Consider the following 20,386-nt stretch of genomic DNA (forward strand, 5'->3'; position numbering starts at 1 on the left):
TAAAATTACCTCACAAGAAAGAAACAGACATGTAAAATTGGTTCTTTCATATGACATTCTCATTATGACAAGAATTAGGACTTGAATAAGTAAATATTAAAGCACTAAAGAATGCCTTAACACCATATACTGTCTAATTCAATTTTTATTTTAATACCTAATTTTGAATTATGGTTCTGGTTAAATAAAATCTTCCATTTTAATTACTACTGAAGATACCTCAACTGCACAAAAGCATTATTGTTCAGCTGTGTTGCTAATATGCTTCTTACCATTTGTGGAAATTCTTTAATAACAGTTAATTCTCAATAACAAACAAATACTGCCTATATCAAATTTATTTGTTATAATAAAACCTCTATTCACTATTACAAATTATTCCTGTTATGCATGCAAAAAAAGCATAGTTTCACACATCGATGCTGTTATCCATTTCTTAGTCAGTTCCCAAATAGCATTTATTCAAATTTTGAATTTGATTGAAATTTTAATTTGCTTCTTCCAGATTTCATGCTTAAGCCCCTCATTCATCAGTTTTACTCCTATCTTATTCAACCTTTTTGCCTTTGGAATAGTTTTTTTGGAAAAAAAAGGGGTTAAAAAATGGGTATAAATAAAGTAAGCTCTCATTGATTCCTAAAAGTCTGCCACATTGATCACAGTTTACTTTATTTATATCCTTTTTTCAAAGCCAATTGTAAGAAGCAAATTAAAATTTCGATCAAATTCAAAATTTGAATAAATGCTGCTTGGGAACTGACTAAGAAATGGATAACAGCCATCGATGTGTGAATGTATTCCAAAGGCAAACATGTTGAATAAGGTAGGAGTAAAACGGATGAATGAGGGGCTTACGCATGAAATCTGGAAGAAGGTACTTTGGAGACAGTACAAGATGAACAATGGTAATAATCAATTTCATGAAAAGTAAAAAGAACAAGCCACAAGAGTGACTAAGTAAGGAAAACAAAAGTGCGGTATGAGCAGAAATTGGCAAATCAGGCAAAGAAAAATCCTAGAGTTTTTTTTTTTTTTTTTTTTTTTTTAGATATGTAGCAAGCAGAAGGAAGAATAATCATGATAAGATGTTAATGGATGAAAATCGCATAATGTAACTGGTGCAGAAGACTTTGTTGAGGTATTCAGTGATCAATTTATAAGAGTGTATCATCCTGATCGGGGTAGGATCATGAGAAATTTAAGTGTAGAAGGCATAGGAGAGGATAGCTTAATTGTGAGTGAGCAGGAGGTATTTGAGGAAATAAATAACCTTGATGTCAATAAAGCAATAGGATCTGATGACATATCACCATGCATCTTAAAGGAATGTTCCAGGGAATTTGGCAGTAATTAGCATGCCTGTAATAAGACTTACAACAGCACAGGTTCCAAGGAAGGTAAAATTATTCCACTGCATAAAGATGGTGGTAAGACTGTTGTTTCAAATTATAGATTTGGAGTTGTGGTGAGGGTAACAGAGAGATTGGTGAGAAGTTGGATACAGAAATGGATTGATAGCAGCAGCATTCCCTGTGGTTATCAGCATATGTTTGTTAAAGGGAGATTATGTTTTACTAACTTATGTACTATAACAAGGTGACAAATACCTTGGACAGCAGAGTACTTGGATTTTATTATTACTATTATTAGGATTGAGGTCTCCATGAAGTCATCGTGGGAGGACCATACTAGAAAATATAAAGTATCATACCATTCACTGAACATTTGCGCTCTCTCACCGCTATATCAGGCAATGCATTCCACAGTCTCATGCAAAGAAACCACTCCTTACCATCTTGTTCAATACTCCCTTTACTAACTTCCAGGGATGGTCCCTTATCCAAGCTCCTTCCCTTTGTTCTGCCAAACAAAATAACTCCCCAGCATCAACCCTGTAACTACCTCTCACAGTTTAAAGGTCTCAATCATATCAAATTTCCTTCTATCTACTCTGCAAAACTCTGCAGTCTACATTCATTCAGTCTGTCTTCATAACTAACATGTACAGTCGGGATACCATCGTTGTTATCTGTTGCTGCACTTTTTCTATGCTTGATTTATCCCCTTCAAATCCTGGGGACCAAATTTGAGAACAATAGTCCAGGTGTGGTCTGATCAGGGCTTTATACAATAGAATGACAACTCTTATCTCTACAGATCAGCATCCTTTTCATTATTACAGCAATCCTCTGGGTTACATTAAACACCTTTACATTATGTTCCCCAAATTTCCTGTTTCTATCAATCATCACCCCTGTATCCCTTGCCTCCCCTACTTCCTTAAGCATAGTTCCACTGAGTATGCAGCCTCGTATTGATGTATCCCAAACTTCAAGACTTTACATTTTCCTGCATTAAACTGGCAACACCTCCCATTCATTTGTCCATCTGTCCAGTTTATTCAAATCCTTTTGCAAGGCTACCATAGCTGCACTATTACTGAAAACCCTTCCAGCTTCACATCATTTGCAAATAACTGAATATCCCCCTGCAATCCATGTCATTGATATAAAGGTTAAACAATACCGTACTGAGTACGGTATTGTTTAACAGTAATGAGCCCTGTAGGACCCCACTTGTAATCTTCTGAATCTTTTCCCCCCCCATACACAACCATCTGATACCTATCAGATAGCCAATCGTGAACGCAGTTCAACCTGACACGTAAACCCATGTGCTGCAACTGAAACATCAGCTTATCATGTAGTACCCTGTCAAATACCATTGTAAAATCCCAAAAAATAGCAGAATATGCCTTTCCCCCTCACCAACTGCTCTTGTCACTTTATTATAAAAGGCAATCATATTACTAAAGCAAGAGTGCATCTTAACAATCTAACTGGTAATTAGTTTACGGAATTAACAACGCATATAAAGTATATTAATTAAAGGTAACCTTAATGAATAACTTCTATATTTCGGCAATGTCACATTGCCATCTTCGGGAACATAAAGATATGTTATGTGCACTCAGGAACTAACACAAAGCAAATGAAGAAGAAAGCAAGAAACTAATATTGTTCCTAAAGTCCTAATGGTACCCTCTTGCGGGCTAATTTGGTAGTCTTGGCAGTTGGGCTGAAGTTCTCATAATAAAAGTCTCCCAAATTTGGGGCAGTTTCATGCACCCAAATTTGTTGAGGTTAGGAACGTTTTTTAGAGCTGCTGAAGATTCTTTGAATAATCTTTCGTATTTAAACTTGCTGCGATGAATTATTTTTGTTTTCTTCCAACGAATTTTATGGTGGGTATCTAAGGCATGGTCTGCCAGCCCAGAGCGGCTGTACTGGTGAAACCGGATGTAGTCTTGGTGTTCTGAAATCCTGATATTTGTTGTTCTGCCTGTTTGGCCAAAGTAGGACAATTTGCAGCTGCAAGGGACCTGGTATACACCAGGTAGGTCTAGGGGAAGTGGTTGGTCTTTGGTAGAGCGGATAAGGGATGCCAACTTTTTATATGGTCTGTAACAGGAAGTAAGGTCATATTTTTTGAGGATATTGGTTAATTTTTCAGAGGTGCCCTGGATGTAGGGGATGGTGATAGACTTGGTGTAATCTTTATTGTGGAGGGGGGTTGTGGTTTACAGGTTTTAGTATTTTTTGGATTTTTTTGGGGTTATAGCCATTGGCTAAGAAAGTGTTGAGGTCACTTTCTTTCTTTTCTTTCCTCAACACTTTCTTAGCCAATGGCTATAACCCCAAAAAAATCCAAAAAATTCAGAACACCAAGATTACATCCGGTTTCACCAGTACAGCTGCTCTGGGCTGGCAGACCATGCCTTAGATACCCACCATAAAATTCGTTGGAAGAAAACAAAAATAATCCATCGCAGCAAGTTTAAATACGAAAGATTATTCAAAGAATCTTCAGCAGCTCTAAAAAACGTTCCTAACCTCAACAAATTTGGGTGCATGAAACTGCCCCAAATTTGGGAGACTTTCATTATGAGAACTTCAGCCCAACTGCCAAGACTACCAAATTAGCCCGCAAGAGGGCACCATTAGGACTTTAGGAACAATATTAGTTTCTTGCTTTCTTCCTCATTTGCTTTGTGTTAGTTCCTGAGTGCACATACCATATCTTTATGTTCCCGAAGATGGCAATGTGACATTGCCGAAATATAGAAGTTATTCATTAAAGTTACCTTTAATTAATATACTTTATATGCGTTGTTAATTCCATAAACTAATTACCAGTTATGTCTAACCAACGTATAAGTCTTACTACTTAACAATCTATGTTGACTCTCACAGATAACATTACTCTCATCTGCCCAATGCTGTAGATGGTTCATCCCTAATTTCTCCAAGATCTTAACTACTGATGAAACAAACTGGTCTATAATTTGACACATCCAGTCTGCTACCAACCTTATGCAATGGTGTTATCTTACCTTCCTTACACTCCATGGGTACCTTTCCCTTGGACAAACTTTAATTGAAAAGACAAGTCAACTTTTGTCAGTTCTTTAGCACATTCTCTCAAAACCCTTTCAAAATTCCATCCAGTCTCACTGCTTTATTGATATTCAGAATAGTCAGTATTTGAAACACTCTTCTCTTGCATTTCTAAATCTCGAATCTTTCCCCTCTAGTATCAAAATCTACTTCTCCAGGATGAAATATCCCAATAAAGTGTTCATTGAACAACTCTACTATGTACTTTGCATCAGTCATTCTATTCCCATTTTTATCCAACAATGTCATTCTTCCACAATCATTTCTCCTCCTACTGGCCTTATAGCTAAAACATTCCTTAGGATGTCTATTGGATCTCATGGCCAAACTTCTCCAATCTTCTCACAGTTTTGCCTTCCTTACCATGCTATTCCTCTCTTGGCCTGAGTCTTATATTCTTCATGCATCTGCTCTCCACCTCTCTCTTTATATCTCTTCCATAACATCTTTTGCAGCAACAGTTCCTGTTTGATATTGTTTGTCATCCACTTTACACCAAATTGTGTCCTCTTCTTTGCTCGTGGAATACAGCTTATTATTGCTGCTAAAAAATTTTCATTCACAATTTCCCAAGCACTGATATCTCACCCTTCCAATTCATTCTGCATGGAAGTGGCCAAAGTTGATATCTAAGACTATTATAATCGCCCGCCTTGTAATTCCACCCATATTCCTTTCTCGTTGATACTTCTGCATGTCTGTTAATCTTCAAGTCAAAACCAGATGGTCGCTCTCTTTCCAAGTGAGGAAAGAGATGCCATCTCAGTTATTATCAGCTCTTCTTATGCTATGATCAAATTCAAAACTCTTGAACCTCATGGTCCTTCTACTACGTGTTGCCCAAGAAATTTATCCCTCAAGAATTCTAGCAATTCCATTCCCTCATTACTACATGCAGTTTCCTTTTTCCCAATTTATATTGCTACAGTTAGAATCTCCCATAATAATCATTCTTCTTGCACTTGCCAAGCTCAACTGCCTAAACATCTCATGCTCCTCACCCTCTATGCTCTGTGGCTTGTAGCGACTTCCCACTAAACATCCTGTCTTATACACCTCTACCTCACACCATATGCTTTCAAAATTAACGCCATTGCACTCCAAATCCTCCACTCTGAGAGGACTTAAATCATCACTTATCATAAGCAGTAGTCCACCACCATGTTTTAACTTCCTATCCTGTTGAAAAATGCTATACTCTGCTACTACTATCTATTCCTGTTAGTATATCATCTGTCAACCAACTAAAACCATCTCCAAAAACTTCACAGTGATTCAAACTTTCCTACTTTTTACTTCTATTTTTTCATTTAAATTCCGCTCGTTATCCTCACCCTCTATCACACTATTCATCTTTTTAGGTCAGCATTCTTCCACCTCTGATGCAATGCTGCTGAGGTCTGTTATACTAATTTCCAACTCAAAGTTCTCTGCATTTCCTACATTTCTGCACATATGCACTCCCTGATCATCTGCCACATATCCAACTGCCAGGATGCATACATGCCACAAGCACTGCATACCACAAAATCCCATAGTATGATATGCAAAATGTTGTCCTTAAATGGGGGGGGACTTGCTGACAAGCCTTTAGTAGACTGAGAATAGGGCATGAAGAACCAAGTACTAAGAACTAGTACAACTATACTAAAAATTTTATGCTTTGAAGTAGAATTTTACCAACCAAATTAGTTTACGTTATGTTATTTAAAGAACTAATAAAAATAATGAAAAATTATTTTTCTTCACTGCGACCACCTGAATGTGTCCGACTCTAACCTTGTCCACTTGTTAAGAATAAACCAGTAACAAAACACAATATAAACAACAAAAAAATTCCAATAACACAACTGAAGGACACTTGTATGAAACTGAAAAAAATGCAGCACAATTTGCAACAAAAAGTCACACTATATACTGATTAAAAACCATTTTTTTTAGCACAGCTCATATCTACCACTACATTCTCTTGCGATTCTAGCATCCTCTCCATTTTGCTAAAGTTTTGATAAACTGCTACATGACAAACTATTAAATAAATTGAAACAAATGGGATTGGATAACAGATTTCTGAGTTCTGAATCAGTGACTGGCTGTCAGATAGATATCAGAAAGTTGTATGTGGGGTGTGTGTTATCCCGTAATAGTAAGGTCACCAGTGATGTACCACAGGGGCCCACTGTTGTTCAATTTGTATATTAGTGATATTGGGATGGGTTTAACTAGTGATATGCAGCTGTTTGCAGATGATGCAAAATTGAGGAGAGCAATACAGAGCCAAGGAGATGTTATGGCCTTACAGGAGGACTTGAATAGATTGTATGAGTGGGCAGGCTTGAATGAATGGAAGTATAAAGTTTTTGAAATTTGGTAAGCAATGATGGGATGCAAAGTATACACTTAGGGGGAAACGTTAAAGGAGGTACAGGAAATGAGAGATCTGGGAGTGGTGGTGGACAAGGAGCTGAAATTCGGGAGCCACATTGCACAAGTTGTGAAGACATCACATTACATAATGGCAATGATGCAGAGAATCCTGACATGCAGAAATAAAGAGATGATGATGACATTGTATAATGCCTTGATTAGGCCTCATATGGATTATTGTGGATAGATTTGGTTGCCAGGTTTTCATGGCGATGAGTATATGTTAGAAAGGTTCTAAAGAAGATTCACAATGTGATCAGTGGTCTTTGGAATGTGAAGTATGACTACCTCTCACCATATAGCTTCAAACTTACTGCTATATGGAAAACTGTTGCTAATATTGTAATCATAGCTTTCTACCAACTTGCACACAAATCATTCAGCACAATTAGCATTATACTCCATCTCCTATCTTGTCTACCCTTCTTAAAAATACTTGCACACTTTACCTTCAATATCAATTAGTATAGCTACTTCTCAAACCCAAATCTTACTAATGTCAATAATTTGAAACCATGACATATTCAGCTAGGCAACAAATCCAACCCCTTCATTTCTGCCACTCTTGGCATTTGTGTAAAGACAGAGAGGAAGATATGATTGAGACATAATCTAGTCAAAGGTTGTTATCAAGTTGACATGGAAGAGATTTTTCATAGAATAGGAGAGAAGGAGATAGAACGAGAGGCTTTCGCTGGAAACTGTATAAGGAGGGTGTGATGAGCAGCTTCTTTTCCTCAAAATTGGTTGGTGAGTGGAATGCAATGCCTGAGTGTGTTTTGAATGTAGACACATTGAATCAGTTTAAGGCAAGGTTGGATGAGCATAATGTGCGATAATGTATACCTCCCAAATTTGTCTCCGATTCCATGGAGGTTAGATAATAATAATAAATTGTAACGAATAATTTCAAAATATCAAACACTCATTTCTTGTAAGAGCTCAAGTGTGATATAGTTTTATTGACATATTGTGATGGATAAATTCATCATGGAATATGAATTTATCCATCACAATATGTCAATAATGGAATAATGGAGTATTATTTTCAAAGTAACAAAATAATCTAGTAGACACTTCTTGTAGATAATCTTATTCGTTGATTAGACATACTTCTAATTTTTTTTTAGGAAATGACAACATAAACTAAATTATTAATCATACAAATTAATTATATTTATGAATTAAAGTTTTATAATTAATAATTTAATTTGCATTGTTATTTCCTAAAAAATTAGAAGTAAATCTAGTAGACAACAAATTATCAGGAAAATAACGGCATGCATGCATATGCGTGCGCACACACACGCATGCGTGCACACAGTGTTTTGTAAAATCATTGAAAATAGGTAACTTCATGAGAGCAATCATTAAATGAAAAAATGCAAGTCATCTCTTCCAAAAAAACATGTTTCTTCAAGGAAAATCCAATATAGGTTATTATTATTATGGACAAGTCCATGGAGGCCTTAAACTCATCGAGGGAAGCCCTAAATATCACACCAAGCACTATCCAACATTTGAACTTACTAATTTAGAAGGTCCCTTTTGTCATACACACAGCTCATCATACTGCACCTTAAACAGATCCAAATTCTCTGCAGACACCACACTTTCAGACAATGCATTCCATTCACAACTCTCCATGCAAAAAATTTGCTTCTCACTCCCTTGCTTATACCCTCCTTATAACGCTCCCAGGGATGACTTATTGTTCTCCCCCAATCTCCCACTGTTTTATGAAAAACCTCTTCAACATTAATTTTTATAACAACCCCTTACCAACTTGTATCTCTATCATATCGCCCTTCTTCCTCCTATCTACTACTCTGCAAATTACATTGTCTCAACCCTTTCTTCATATTCAGCATTCCAGACATCAGAAACTATTTTGATCAATTGCCTCTGGACCCTCTTCAACCTTTTGAAAACCAGGTGACCAAATCTGTGCACTGATCAAAGCCTTATACAATAGAACCAAAATATCCTTCATTTACAAGTCGGTGTCCTCTGCATCAATGCCGGAATTTGTTGTGTTCTCATAATTTTGACAATTTGTCCTATAAATTTTAGAATATCCATATCCATCATCACCCCATGATTTATTTCCTCCATCTCCACAAATATATCCCCAACAAAAGTAAATTGTACATCATATCTTTGTTTTCCAAATTTTAAAACCTTACCATTTTGCAACATTGAACTGGCATCCCCACTCTGTGTCCATTCAACTCAGACTATTCAAGTCTTCTAATAAGACCACAACATCTGCTCTACTCCTCATACTTCTTCCCAACTTTTCGTCATCTGCAAATAACTGTATATATCCCCATTTAAATCTTCCCCAATATTATTATCATACAGTTCAAACAATGGCTCTAAAACAGATCCCTGAGGAACACCACTAGTGACTTTCCTCTTCTGGTATATTGCTCCCCCATACAAACCTTGTTGATAACCATCAGATAGCCAATCTCCAATTCAATGCACTAGTCTAATGTCAAACCCTCATCTGCTCTAGTTTGATTATCAACTTGTTATCTGGTAATCTATCAAAGCTTCTGCAAAGTCTAAATATACTACTGTGTATCCATCTCCCACATCCAATGTTGCTCAGTGGTGTAGCTAGAGCTTTTGCCACCCGGGGCAGTCCCCGAGTTTGTCGCCCCTCTCAATACATACCAAAAATACTACAAAAAGTCAAAACGACGTATATTGAAATAAATTAAAACACTATGTTTATTTTTGAAGTAAAACTTTAATTTCAACATTCTAAAATGTTATTTTTCTTGTTTTTCTGTTAGCAAAATCATTGATGACATTGTCGAAGTCTATTTCATAGTAATGTTGATAATTCTTAATCAATTTTATTTAGAAAAACTCCTCTTACAACTAGCAACACTTACAGTAACTAAGAGGAAAATTCGCTGTAGTATTACAATAGTTGGAACTGAGTTCTTGAAACTGTATTTTAGAATTAACTGCAAAAGTTCAAAAATGTTCAAGGTGCCGTGCAGAGCTGACCGTCCCCTCTTCCCACGCCCCTCTAGCTACGCCTCTGATGCTGCTGTCATCTTATTGTAATAAGTAGATTACTAAAAGATGACCTCCCTTTAGCAAAATTCATGCTGTCCATCAAAAATAATACCTTTGTTGTCAAACCCAATTCTGGATCCTGATTCTCACCAGCCTCTCCAACACTTTAACCACAACACCCGACACAGACTGACCTATAATTTGATACTTGAATTCTATCACTTCCTTCATTAAGTGATAAAATCTTGCCTTCCTTCCACTCCTTTGGAAACTGGACCAATGTAAGACTCATATTAAACAAATATGTCAAGGCATATGTCAACTGACTGGCACATTCCTTCAAAATATGTAGCGATATGTCATGAATTCCAAAAGCCTTATTAATACCAAATTTGCTTAATTCCCCATATACCTCTTCCTGACTCACAGTCAGTGTCTTCATCATCATCATTCACTGCTCTCGAACTCTCCATGATGTCACATTTACAAGGATGAAAGACCTTTACGAACTGCTCATTAAATATCTCAATTATATCTCTCTGCAGCAGTTGTCCTTGTACTATTTTCTCCAATCAATGCCATTCTACCATAATCATTCTTTTGCTACCCTTGATCTATAACAGTTTCACTGATGATACCACTTATCAGATGCAACTTCTCCATACTTTCCTCAAGCCATTTTATTCCAGAACCTTCTTCAAATTCAACTGTTTTCTCTATATTCCAAGTTCATCCCTTTCCTTTTTGTATACATATGCATTCACATCTTCTTGGAGCATCAAACTTTCTCACGTTGCGTTCCCCTGTTCACCCTGAATCTCCCCATTTGTCTTGCACACTTGTTCTCTCATTCTCTACACTCATGCTAGCCACTTCTTCAATATTATTACTACTACTCCAAGACCACATGGAGTCAAAGACTCATCTGCAAGGTCCTATAAATACCACTTCAAACTCTTTCCTTACTCTCCTGCTCTTTCACATTGCTTCCTATTTCTCAGATTCATTCTCTGCACTCATTATTCTCCCTTCTAGCAGCAGTCTATTCAAATGACTTGCACCAAACCATTCAATTCAATTATGCTCTTGCTCATTTCACAAGGATGACCACTATTTCTCCTACTACTAGATCTGTTCTGAAAAATTTCCTGTGCAACTTGAAAAAACCCTCCAGTAATTTATGCCTCAATCATATTACCCCTTATCCACATGTTAATCAATTTCTGTAACTCACAAATCTTCAGCCTGCCCTCATAAGGTTCATTCTATATACCTTCTACCATCTTGTTCACTTGCCTCTGGATCCATTCCACCATACTGCCACAAAATCCAGGTGACCATATCTGCTCACAGTAGTCAAGATGGGGTCTTACCAAAGCTCGACAAAGAGGTATAATAACCTGCATGTCTCTGCTCATCAGGGTATTCTTCAGTAACCAAGTAATCCAATGAATTGCTTTAGCCACTCATTCAATATGCCCTTTAAACTTAAACTCCCAATCCACTAATACCCTCAAATCCCTGGTTTCATCAATTTTTTGAAATACATTTCCATCAATGTGATACACAGCTACCCAAAATACCCATTCATTTTCCAGGTCCTGATTCAACAGAAAGCGTATCAAAGCAGTCAAAGAAAAGACTTCAACTTATTGCAGGTAGCTCATAGCAAGAACTCCAGCAGGGGCAAATATTCCGGGTGTGCTAGGCGTGCAGTGCTCATCCACGAAATATCAGTATCACCGATATTATATTTTTGCATTTATTCCCATTAAAGACTCCCCCAATTGCAGACTTCGCACGATCCCTAAAATTGAACACAATATACTAATGCTTCATTGTCCTCTTCACGAGGTAATAAAGCATCAGTGCTTCATGAAGAGGGCACTTTTCGACGTGTAAAAATGCATACACCTTTGAGCCCTTTGAAAAGATGTAAAGAGGGCACAGCAGGTCAAATTCTTAGTGTTTTAATATTTTTAAACCGCTGAGAAATCGAGGTTGGTTAGCTAACATTTTGAGCTCACCCAGCACCTGTGATTGGTTATTGTGTCAACCAACCTAGTTGAATGTTATCACTTGTCATGAGTTGAGCACTTTCTGTATCTGATGGCTGTATTACAAACAGCTGTTACACGTTTTCTGGAACTGGAAATTTGAATGTGGATGTTAGGAGAAAAATGCTAATTGTTTTTTCTTTTACTTGTGCAGTATAGCATCTGTTGAGGTTACAAAGTTCTTTAATGGTATAGAGACATTTCTATTCTAGTCTTCATAAACAACAGACAGTAAAAAAATATCTATTCCTGAATAAAAATGAATATTCTGTGTATTATAAGACGTTGTTGATCTGTAACAAAATACCAGCACATGTGAGATTGATAAGACAGAAGACTGATAAGACCGCTGATACTAAAAAAAAAAAAAAATGAACGTAGGATTCCCGAAAGTGTGGATAATTCTGATAATGATCGGATGTTATGTATACTGAGTCTCAGTAAACAAAATAAAATTCTTGGAAAATGGAGCGAAATATACACAAACCAGAGAAATACACATAACATATGCAACAAATTTTACGAGATAATTTGCTGCTCCATCAAACCATATTTATTCCTGAAATATCCTCTTTCTTTCTCTCCCTCTCTTCATAAGTTTTTTTTTTTTAATTATGCCATCATAAATTCACTTATTCATGTTTAGACTATAGGATCATGCTATTCGCTCTACCCAGCAACTTATAGGCCACACATATCACAAATGATAGTTATTAATTTGTTTGCCATTAATGAAAGTATTTCTACTCACACTTATTCTTTCCTTTCATTTCCTATTCTCACATGTCTTATAAATGATGGTTCACATATTTTCATCTTTGAGTATTTCAAATATAGCATTCACTTTCATTGTTGTTTTCTAATAAATCCTAAAACAAACAGATTGTTCCCCCACTCTATGCAGAAGTATTCAAAATTATCCTGCAATTAATTGCATTGGACTAATTAAGATGAGCGCTGATGTGTTATGCACTCTCAAAACTTTCATACATTGATAAAAATGCAATCACACAGTCAAGGCATCTGCAGAGGGGATGCAGGGGAAACGGGACACTCCCCCTTGGGATAGAGTAAAAAATTCCACAAATTATAATCATAAAAGTGATTGAGATATGTAATCTTATACCCTTGACCCTGGGACACTTTGTCTTAAAATTTTATTATGGGTTGGCTGTTTCGGCCCATGGCAGGTAGCCATAGAACACGTGTTTTATTGCAGCAATAAAACACATGTTCCTGTTTTTGGTTCATCTGTGAAAAAAAAATGTTCATTACTGTTGTGAACAGAAACCAGTTTGTTTTCCCTCTGTCTAGTGAGTCACTGAGTGAAGTGTGAATTGTAAATTTTTTTTAGTGAAACAAATTTAAACAGAAAAAAAACACTTTTAAAAGGTAAGTGTATGTAATTTAATATTATTTTACTTGTTTTATGATTTTTTTGCTTTTAAACTAAAATAATTCAATTAAGGATTTTGGGATTAATTAATTAGTTAATTTTTAATAAAATATGCCAGTGAATTTTTTTTATATATGAAATTGTACTAAAAAGTGTATTAATTCTGAATACTTTTTTTCAAAGAATTAAAGATCATTAAGATTTATGTAAAACGAAAATGTATTTATAGTTTACATTGACAAATAATTACATCAAGAAAGACTAAAAGACGTTTATTGATGTAATTATTTGTCTCCATTTTCTGTGGACGCACGCCAATGCATATGGTCAAATTAACCTGAATTTGTAGTGCAGGTTGCATAACCCACAAGACAGCAACACCCAACTGAAATGGGCATGCAACACTACTGAAAGCTAGATTCATATTTGGCTTATATCAAAGAATGCAGCAAATATAAAACAGTCATCGGCAGATCCCAGAATAGCAAAAAAAAAAATTGCCTCCTATCCAAATGGAAGCTGTGCCTTCTGATCCCTTGCCAAGGTTATGATATGCAATTTCTGGCCAATTACACTTCTACCTCCTTTTTCTCTCTCTCTCCTCCTAATGGTACAACGGAAGATAAAACTGACCTCCTGTCATCACTATTTTCCTCGAACTCCTGCAGAAATGATTGAGAGAAATTTCTCCTAGCATACCGTGGAATCCAATCACATGCCTCCTGTAGGTTTTCAACTACATGAAATCAGAAAACTTCTAAATAACTAGGACACTAAAAAGGCTTTGATACTAATGGCATCTTTCCAATTGTTTGCAAACATTGTGCTCTAGAGCTAATACGTTTCTACAATGTCTCTACAATCTATTATACATAGAGCTGGTACTTATCCCAATGCATGGAAATAATCTCATATCCAGCCTATTCCAAAAAAGGGATAAAGAATTTACCATCAAACTACTGACCAACTGCCATCATCTCTTTCCTTTCAAAATGATGGAGAAAGTCGTCAATAACCAACTTCTCCACTACTTAATGTTCCAGCAATTAATCAGCCACCACCAATATGGATTCTGCCATTCAAAATCCACCACTGACTTCATAGCTTACATCACCCACCACTAGCCACATACCATGGAAGGATTCAGAGAAACCTCTGTCACTCTTGAAATTTCCAGAACTTTTTGAAATATGTCTGGCACTGAGGCATGCTAAGCAAATTGCCATCCTTTGGTCTCCCTTCCACCCTCTGTAAGTAGGTAGCCAGCATCTCTTGGGTCATTCTCTACAGGTCATGTTACAGAATGACCAGAGAGATGAATGGCTCCTGTCTTTGAACTTCACTACCAATGCAGGAGTGCCTCAAGGCTTTGTCCTGTCATCTACTCTTTCTCCTGTCCATAAATGACCTACTCAATCACCACTAATCCTATTCATAACTATGCAGAGGATAGTACTCTCCATTCATCCTACTCATTTCACTAATCATGTAGTATTATCTATATACTATTCTTTAATGGGATAAGGACAGTCTTGTTACGTTCACTGCGACCAAACCACAGCATTGCCTTTTCTCTTGCAAAAGAGATCTCAGCACACCTACTCTTATCTTTAGTAATACACAAATCACCAGACAAGATCAAATCTCTTGGATTATTTACCTAGTCTATCCTGGCATAAACACATCACATCAGTAGCTTCCTTAGCATGCAAAAAACTAATTCTCTTTCATTCAAAATGGTATTTTACATCCAATCACCTCTTAACTATGTACAATCCAGCCATGCTTAGAATACTAATCATATGTTGGGAGTGGTGCACCTAAAACTTCCTTGAAAATCCTTGACACTGTCCAGAGGTGAGCAATTAGGCTCATAGATGATACCTAAGTTACAGATTTCACTTGCGAAATACCTGTGAAAAGTATAGAATGCAAAATCCAGGAAAACATCCCTGGATTTTGCATATTTTGTCAATAATGTATCATCATCGTTTAAAATTATACATTCTCAAATGAAGCATATTTTAATTAATTATATTTAAAAATGTTATTTTTAAAAAACAATGTTGAACAATCAAATGCTATTATCAATCTATCCATTGTTCTATGGTTGGCATTTCAACCTTATCCATTGTTCTATGGTTAGCACACTATCATATTATATTAATCTTGCACTAGAGGCTATAATGAGCATAATTGTTCTTGTCTTCATATTTGGCATATGAAATAAAATTTTAAAAAAAAATTAATAAACGAATTAAACAAGAGCTTCTAATTGTTCAGCTTGATTCTAAAAAAAATTGTTTAATTTTGTATATGCATTCTTATATTAAAGTGCTGTCATATGTATTGTCGTTTTATATAACATGCTGAACAATTAGAAGCTCTTGTTTAATTCGTTTATTAATTTTTTTTTTAAATTTTATTTCATATGCCAAATATGAAGACAAGAACAATTAAGGAAGAGAATAGGTAAGCAATTTAATGAAGAATGGGAGTTTTAGTACTACATGTTTGCGGTCAAAGAAAAAACAGCATATTTACTTTGTGATATTGTGATTTCAACAGTGAAAAGATAATGCTCCTCAGCATTATGGTACACACAAGAACCACAAATATGTAAAATTGCAAGGAAAACCATATTCTTATAAAATCTATACTTATAAATATGAAGTGTCAAAAAAATTGAGAACAATTACTTCAAGTGATGAAAGGATGAAGTAATGAAATCACTGAAGAAACTTATATAATATAAGATTTATATTATATAAGAAACTTATATAATATAAGATTATAATGATGTGGAAATAATAAAACAGTGCATTGTCAAAGTTGTAGCATGTCTACATTCAGGTAAAGTTAATAAATACAAACAGCTTCCTCTTTCTCAATGAACTATAACCAAATGTCAACATGAATTAGTTGTCAATGTTACTGTACAGTTTCAAAACTATTTGCCAAAATGAAGATACTTATTTTTTTGATTGCCCTAGATAAGTCCACTAATATTACTGACTCAGTACAAGTTTTATTTTATAACTGCAGATTTTCAGTGTTATGAGGAGCAAATAACTTGGGCTACTCTCATAAGGATAACATGTGAAACTGATGTTCTTAATATTTTTAAAGATAAATGTTAGGATGCAAAGCTTAATTTGTGCAATTTAGTAAGTGTATGTACAGATGGTGTGCCTTTGTTATTATTATTATTACCCAAGACCTCATGGAGTCAAAGACTCATCAGGGAACTCCTTTTATCACACACACATCTCATCATACCGTGTCTTAAACACACTCAAACTCCTTGCAGACACCACAATCTCAGGCAAGGCATTCCAATCATTCACAACTCTGTACGAAAAAAACCTGCCTCTCACTCCCCTACTCACACCCTCTTTATACAGTTTCCAGGGATGACCTCTGGTTCTCCCCCGATCTCCCACTATTCTCTGTAGAACTTCTCCACCACTGATCTTATAACAACCCCTTACCAACTTGTAGGTCTCTATCATATCTCCCCTCTTCCTTCTCTCCACCAGACTCTGCAAATTACATCTTCTTAATCTTTCCTCATACTCAACATTCCAGAGGTCAGAAACTACCTTAGTCAGTGGCCTTTGGACCCTTTCCAACATCTCTTCATCCTTCTGAAAACCCGGTGACCAAATCTGGGCACAATAGTCCATGTGTGGCCTAATCAAAGTCTTATACAATGGAACAAGAATCTCCCTACTTCTACACGTCAGTGTCCTCCGCATCATTCCCAGAAGCCTTTGTGTTGTCTTCACAATTTTGGCGATGTGTCCCCTAAATTTAGATACTTATCCACTATCACCCCCAGATCTCTTATTTCCTCTACCTCCAACAATCTATTCTCACAAATAAATTCTGCATCCCATCTTTGTTTTCCAAATTTTAAAACCTTACATTTTGCAACATTGAACTCACATCCCCATTTCCATGCCTAATCACTCAATCTATTCAAGTCTTCCTGTAAGGCCACAACATCTTCACTACACTTCATGGTTCATCCCAACTTTGCATCACCCCCAAACAACTGAATATCTCCATCAAAATCTTCACCTATATCATTAATATACAAGTTAAACAGTAATAGACCTAAAACAGACCCCTGAGGCACTCCACTAGTGACTTTCCTTTTCCTGGATATCGCACCCCCATACACAACTAGTTGATAACTATGAGATAGCCAGTCTCCAGTCCATTGCACTAATCTAATATCCAACGCCATCTGCTCTAGTTTGACTGTCAACCTATCATGAGGTACTCTATCAATTGCGAAATCCAAGTATATTACTGTGCATCCTTTTCCTCTGTCTAAGGAAGCAGTCACATTATTGTAATAAGTAAGTAGATTACTAAAACATGATCTCCCTTTAGCAAATCCATGCTGTCCATCAAAGATTATACCATTGTTGTCAACCCAACTCTGAATCCTAGTTCTCACAAGCTTCTCCAACAACTTAACCACAACACCTGACACAGAGATAGGCCTATAGTTTGATGCTTGAGTTCGATCACCTCCTTTATGAAGTGGCACAATCTTGCCCTCCTTCCACTCTTTAGGAACTTGACCAAGTGCAACACTCGTATTAAAAAAATATGTCAAAGCAGGTGTCAACTCTCTGGCACATTCTTTTCAGAATGCACGGTGATATATTATCAAGTCCCACAGCCTTATTTACATCTAGTTTACTCAACTCCCCAAACACCTCTTGCTCACTTACAGTCAGTCTCTCCTCCCCATCATCAACTGCTCTCAATCTCTCCATGAAGTCACATTCACAAGATTGAAAGATCTTTATGAACTGCTCATTAAGTATCTCCACCACACATTCTGCAACAGCTGTCTTTATACCATTTCCTCCAATCAATGTCATCCTTCCATAATCATTCTTTCTTTTGCTGGCTACATATTGAAAGAACTCCCTAGGATTCTTTTTGGCTTCATTAGCTAACTGCTGTTCACACCTCTTTAGCTACTCTCACCAACCAAGTCACCCTCCTTGCCTGGTCTTTGTAGACCACATGAAATTGGTTATTTCCACTTCTCTTATGCTGCCTCCACAATACCTTTTTCTCTGTATCGCATGCTTAATCTCTTTATTCATCCATCTCACACCTACCTTATTTAACCTTCTCACCCTTGGAATACATTTAGACATTGCATCTACTAGATAGTTTTTGAAAATTCCCCAAGCTGCATAGATCTCTTTTCCAGCTAACTCCTCATTCCATGCTACACCCACAAGCTGTCTCCTGAGCTCTTCATAATCACCCCCCCCCCCCCTTGTAGGTCCACATATACCCTTTTCTCACAGGGATCCTTGCACTGCTGGCAACCACCCAGGTAATCACCTCATGGTCACTTTCACCAATTGGTGGATGATTTTACACCTCATTTATAATTACATCCTCTGATGAGATGACCAAATCCAAGACTCTTAATCCTCATGTGCCCTCTGTTACATACTGTCTGAGGTAGTTACCCCTGAAAAACTCAAGAAACTCTTTTTCTTTACTTCCAGTTGCTATCTCTTCATTCCAGTCTATATTGCCATAATTAAAATCACCCATAATGATCACCCTTTTCTTATTTGCTTGGTTAATTTGACTATACATTTCACTATCACAACCATCCATATTACCAGGTCTATAACAACATCCCACCAAATATTTGATTCTATTCACCTCTATCTCACATCATACTGACTCAAAACCACTGGCCCTATTTCCCTCTTGCATCTCTACCTTGTGTGGACATAACTCTTTCTCTATCATCAATAGTACTCCCCCTCCCTTTTTACCCCTTCTATCCTCATGAAACATATCATACCCTTCCATCTCTATTCCTGTCAGGATGTCGTCCTCATCTAACCGTCCTCATCTCACTTATTCCGACAATCTAATTTGTTTGTCTTTATATTTGTTTATATTTAATTTATTATATATGAAATATGTGGCCTTATGAGGAATTCATGGAGTCATATGCAACCTCCCATTACTTAAATGTTCCCCACCCCTGGAGTGGTCATTTCCCTTATCTAATTCTGTTGTCACTATAATAAAATTTGAGTAAATAACTAAGACAGGACATATATTTTACAAAGCTGTGCTGACTCCCTTCACTCAATAGGGTATCATATTCCTATCCATCCACTCCTGGATTGTATCTTTAACCAACTTTTACAACACTTTAACCACCACTCCCAAAATATTAAGTGATCCATAATTTGCTACTTCTGTTTTTAAGCCACCTTCATGTAATAAAACCATCTTACCCTCTTTCTGCTTCCTTGAAACCTTACCACAGTTGAGACTTTGATTAAACAACTACATCAGAGGCACTGCAAATTTCTTTACACATTCTTGTTGTGCACAAGCTGACATGTCATTCAGTCTCACCATTGTATTATTCATCTTGATATTTTTCAATATGCTGAGCATCTCTAATTCATCTACCTGAATTGTCATATCAGTGTGTCAGATCAGCAACTGTAAAGTAACCACCTTGATTTTATACTCTTGCAAAGTGATCACTTAATAACTCAACTATTTCTTCTGTTTCTCTCACTTTCCTACCATCAGCACCGCCGATTCAAGTTATCCATCCACAGCCATTCTTCCTCTTACTTGCTATGTAGCAAAAGAGCTCTTTTGGATTTATGGTTTACTCAGCTAATTTTCTCTCATCTGATTCTCTAATTTTCTTAATCTGATTTGGCCTTTTTTTTTTTTTTTTTTTTTTAACACTAGTTGCCCTTGTCTGCTTTTTGTATTGCTCATGAGTATGCTGATCATCTTTTTCTTTATATTTCCTTCACAATGCTTTTTTTTTTTGCAGCTCCTATTTTATACCACTTTTCATTCACTTGATCTCTACTTGGTTTATCCTCCTGATTCTGGATATGCAGTCTGATACTGCTTTTCTATAACAATACCTGGAATCTCTACATAATAGAACTAATGGAAAAATCATTTGATGTCATTTG

General features: G+C 36.4%; 1 protein-coding gene across 3 annotated transcripts in view; it reads right to left on the bottom strand.

Moving 5' to 3' along the window:
- LOC150104066 (multidrug resistance-associated protein 1-like) overlaps nt 1-20,386 on the bottom strand; it is a 359,631-nt gene that overhangs the window by 24,172 nt on the left and 315,073 nt on the right. The window lies entirely within an intron of this gene.

Source organism: Typopeltis vanoorti, chromosome 8 (genome assembly GCF_054136105.1).
Source record: "Typopeltis vanoorti isolate ZY-2024b chromosome 8, IOZ_Tvanoo_1.0, whole genome shotgun sequence".
Classification (NCBI taxonomy): domain Eukaryota; kingdom Metazoa; phylum Arthropoda; class Arachnida; order Uropygi; family Thelyphonidae; genus Typopeltis; species Typopeltis vanoorti.